At 41.4% G+C, this 4986-nt stretch overlaps 1 protein-coding gene across 4 annotated transcripts in view; it reads left to right on the top strand.

The window, feature by feature from the left end:
- The first annotated feature begins 260 nt into the window (after positions 1-260).
- Positions 261-4986, top strand: part of LOC113054361 (HMG box transcription factor BBX-like) — a 251171-nt gene continuing 246445 nt past the window's right edge. For 2 of the 4 annotated variants that reach the window (XM_026219873.1, XM_026219872.1), the window contains exon 1: positions 265-774. The gene's annotated coding sequence lies outside the window, so the exon portion shown is untranslated. Of the gene's footprint in view, positions 775-4986 lie in introns of all 4 variants that reach the window. The other 2 variants (XM_026219874.1, XM_026219870.1) reach the window with 2 other exon arrangements.

The following is a 4986-nucleotide window of genomic DNA, read 5'->3' as shown; positions in this document are numbered from 1 at the left end:
TAAGCTCTTTAAACAGCAAGAAAACCAGTGACCGGCTGGTCATGTGAGGTGGTCAAGCTGGTTTTTGGAGCATGATAACTGGTCAACCAGCTTGTTGTGACGATGAGAAGACAACAGTCAGTCCAGAACAGCCACAAACTGCATGAAGTAGATGTGTTTGGGAGCAAGATTCTAGTGAGGTTTCTGTATCTTTTCTGATCTGTGATGGTCGTAATCCAGCAGAAAACCACCTACCAGCCAGTCATAAGGTGGTCGAGCTTATTTCTGGTCGACCAGCTGGAACGCAGCTAACATGTTATAAAACACTGATAAATCACATGTATCATATTAGACTAAATTTCCCAAATGGACACCGCTTGGATGATGATGATGATGATGATGTGACACGGTAGGCCAGTGAGTCCAGCGCTGTGATCATCCACACACTGTGCACACGGGCTTCAGAACAGCAGTCAGTGGGGACACTTGAACGCACGGAGGGGGAGGAGGGCTGCGAGAGAAAACAAGCCGAGAAAATTGTTCGTCTGAAACGAAAGTACCATCATCTAAGTGCCATTTGGGCCCAACCGTTATTCGTTTTCGGAGTGATCGGAGCGATTGTGATGTAGTTTGTCGACTTCATGCTGCGGTGTTGCTCCTTTCCAAGCATCCGGTAAAAATAATATAAGTGTCTGTGGGGCTACTGTACGGACGGCCAGTGCAGAACTGTTCTGATGTGTCAATAAGTTTGAGGCTGGAATGAGAAGGCCCTGGCGTTTCGACCGGATTTCAGGGGTAAGTTTGCGTTCACAGATGCCGCGATGACTGAAAACTTAAAGACATATTTTTGTGTGCGAACAGCCCCGAGTTCCGATTGATCGGGAGCTCGCGCTTAGACAGTGCGAAATTCGTGCCAGTTTGTTGTGCTTCGGCATAAACAACTTTGGCGTTCGGCGTGTTTGACACCTGCTCTCACCGAACATCAAGGTTTCTTTTAAATCCACGACGATTTAACATGTACGACCGACCGTGCGATTATTGCATATGGGTCTGCTAATGACACGTTCAGGCGAGCTAGAGCAATCGCGCATCACAGGGGCTAGCAGGCTAGCCAGCTACTTTTATTCTATCTTACTAAACGGAGCGAGAAACCCGAGCACAAAACCTTCTCATCTGAAAAGTCTGCCCCGAAAACCCCTAGTTTAAGTAATGAAAGCTCGTGGAGGGGGATCTGTCTCTGAAAATGCCCTGGCGGAGTTTGACAGGAGTGAGATTTATACTTCCATCTTCCCCAAAGCAAGATGGACTCTCGGCTGTCTGTCTTGTCAGAGACCAGTTCGACATTTTGCACCGAGATGCAAACCCAGCACAGTTCAAATAAAGGGTCAAATGAGTTTTGAAAAGAGCCCGATGGCTTAAATAATCGGAGGGTATCGTCATCATGGTGCTTTGTGGAGTTCTTGATTCGGTGATCAAGAGTTGTGCAAAGACACACACACACTCGGAGAGTGCACCGCTCTCAGGCTGTACCTGAAAACTAAACGCTGCCTGCAATACTGTATATACCGTCCATCCACTCGACGAAAACTGTGTCGGATGTGCTTTAAAAAGACCTACGTGATCGAGCCGAATTATGGCAAGCCTCTTTAACAGTTGTTACAGCTTGCATAATATTTGTAATTAATATTACAAAGGTCGTGTGTTTAGATTCACAGGTAACTGTTCATTAAATGCATATGCCAATAAAATGGTGTTCACCCTGCCAAAGATCTACAGTGGAAGAGCAACGGGAAGTCATTCATTCAATGAGCGTTGATGACCATTGGTGATGGGAAAAGTTGAGAGCTTAATTTTATGCAAAGGAGCAACTTTGCAATGCACTGACTACCAGTAGGAGTTTGGAGTAGGACCACCGACTGGAAACCAACAGTAGCCTACAGCAACTCGGTGACCTTCAGCAATTCAAGCGCTCTCAGTGTCAATGACCTGTGATCATATTCAGCGACTCATCAAAGTTGAAAAAAAAAAAACGAAATGAAACAATGGCGACATATCTTTTTCTTCCGTAATGTAATGTACATCGCAAAAGAGAAATGGATGGATGGGGAGTTGGTTTTAGGGCTGTCGCTTTTGTAAAAATTTCGATTTTTAAGACATAAGTGTTCTTTGAATTGATTGTAAAATCGATTTTCCATGTAAAAAAAAAAAAAAGACATTTCCGTTTTTAACCCCAAAAAACGGACGAACGCAAAGAGTTTGCCGGAAAGCACAAGTCAGCAATGTTTCATATTTATTGGCATGAAGTTTCCTGCAGTATAACAAACAGCAACAGGAGTGCAACATTCTCGAAAAAAAATATATGCAGAGTGGACTGCTGCCATAACATAAATGAAAAACATAAATGAAAAACATACTGCAGGCTTCAGCCTGGCTGCATTTATGATTTAGGCAATTCAAAAATCTCCACATTTATTTTAAATAATGATTTAATCCATTTTCAAACAACTGTTCAAAATGAAACTTTAAATGGACTTACTTGAAGTTGAGAACAGGCCATGTGTGTTTTTTATTGAACGTAACCGACAACTGGGCTAGGCAGGACTAGGCAGGCATAATGAAATGCGCAAAAAGGCTAGACCCATTACAAACTATTGGACAGGTAATGTTAAACAAGTCGATCAACATTTTCGGGGTCCAGGCAGAGCGTTTTTATTCACTATATGTCCAGCTGTTGAGAAGACGTGCTCTGACCGCACTGATGTCCCAGGGACAACTACTTCATTGCCAGCTGCGCAAGGTGGGGGTATTTCGTACTGCCAATCTTCTACCACGAAAGCGGGTCGCTGTCAGCTGGCAATGGTGGCTCCATTTCATAACTCATCATGACGTTGTCCTCCATTTTCTTTGAAAACACTAGATGCAGCATTTGAAACCATGAAACTATAGATGCGTAAAATTGCTGGGTATTTTCTGTCTAGCTTTCGCAAGGCCTACTCCACTTTCGGAATTCTTTATTTCTTTTTCTGCTTGTTTGTGAGTTTTGTTACATCTATGATTTGTTTAATTCTTTTAAAATTAATAGTGTGATTTGGTTAAAATCAATTCCCTATTTTCATTTTTTTTTTTTACTTTTTTTGGTTTGAGGGGTTGAATTTAAGCGGACTAAATGATTGGAGAAATCCAAAATATGTCTCCGGAGAGAAATATGCCGTTTTGATGAACAATCCAGTTATGGTATTTTAATTGAACATTACGAGGTCAGAAATGTGCATACAAATTGTTTACAATAAGATCTATAACATGCATCTAGAAAGAGTGAATTTTTATTTCATGCCAGCTTCAATTTAATGTCTCGTTAGCTAGCGTGCATCTGCAAGATGGGTGCCAGTTAATCTTTAAAGACAGCTAATTTCAGTTTCTAGGGCTGGGTATCGATTCAGATGTTCCAGATCGATTCGATTTCGATTCACAAGCTCTCAAATCGATTCGATTCTCGATTCGATTTCGATTTTCGATTCGATTTTCTATCAGAGCTGTAATCGGGCCTTAAAAGTTAAGCCCGACACGTTAAGCCCGACACGTACATTCTGATTGACAGCTTTTTAAAAGCCCGAACCCATTTACAACCCGACATTATTCAAATGTATGCAGCACACAGCTCTTTTGCCTTTTGTCAGGAATGATTCATTTATACATGGTTTAACATAATTTATACATGACTAACGTAATAGGCCACTTGGAAGTTTGAACAAAGAAATAAAATAAGTCCTCTGTAACATCTTAACATCTCAGCACTCTATAGCCCTAGGTATAGGCTCATTTAGCATATAAATAGGCCAACGCACCAATAAAAACAAGTCTTTCTTAAAAAATTAATTAAGATAAATTATAAATTAAGATGGGTAATTGGCAATAACGAAATGAATTAAGATAAAGGCTCTGCCGGATTTGCTTCGCCATAGCAGCTGACATAATAAAATAATAATGCCAACATTAGCTTATATAGCCTACTCTGGCTACATTATGCATTTAAGACTCAAATAATATTTAGTTATTATTTGAAAAACATGTACTCACCAAGATTAGGTAAGTGTTTTTGTGGAGGAAAATGATTGAATCCACTGTAGATGTCTTCAGCGCGCTCCTGCGCTCACTGATGGTGCGTCATTATTCACTCATTATTCTCATTATAAACAAGGTCAAAACTTTTCCAAACCTCAGACTTTGCTTTAGTTGCTGGTGCTACCAAAACGTAATCGTTAGAAGCAAGCCTCCGTTTTCAACTACTCAGCATACATTTCGCATCTTTCTCGCGCTAATCGAAACACATTACATGACTGCTCATTTACTGCACAAGCCCGAGCCCGGCCCGATTGTTCAATTGGCAATGGGCTTCTTCACACTGCCTGAACATGTGCAATTGTGCTTTTGAAGACAACTGACCACGCGCACCTGTCCGTGCGGTTGTCTGCTCAGACTCGGTACACACTCTCCGATGGCGATGTTTACATAAAGCCTGCATAGCGGTCCATAGCGGACTCGCGGACGCAGAAAGTATAAGAGGCTTCAAGATGCAGTCTGTAAGATGCGAACGGGAGCATGACCTGACGCACATTGCAGAAAATGTGTTCAGCATATGGTGAGCCACGTTTGAATTCGTGAAGGAACCACTGCTTTATACTGAATGAATGAATCATAGGTTCGTTGGTAACATCGCACAAGGCACATAAGAGGGTGACATCTAGTGGAGAAGATTTGTAATTAGATTAACGCTAATCTTACGTTCAATGTCTGTGGAAATAAATCTGGAAAAAAAATCGATGCATGGCCTTTGAGAATCGATTTGAATCGACCACATTTTTAAAAAACGATTAATCGAAAAATCTATTTTTTTACCCAGCCCTAGTTGTTTCTGACCCCAGGGATGATTTAAGGATTAATTTAAAAAAATGTGTTGTATGACAATTAATTGGTGTGTGGGCCCATATAGCCTTCCGTTTGTGGTCT

The sequence above is a fragment of the Carassius auratus genome, chromosome 35 (genome assembly GCF_003368295.1).
Source record: "Carassius auratus strain Wakin chromosome 35, ASM336829v1, whole genome shotgun sequence".
Taxonomy (NCBI): Eukaryota; Metazoa; Chordata; class Actinopteri; order Cypriniformes; family Cyprinidae; genus Carassius; species Carassius auratus.
This window is presented reverse-complemented; position numbering and strand designations above follow the sequence as displayed.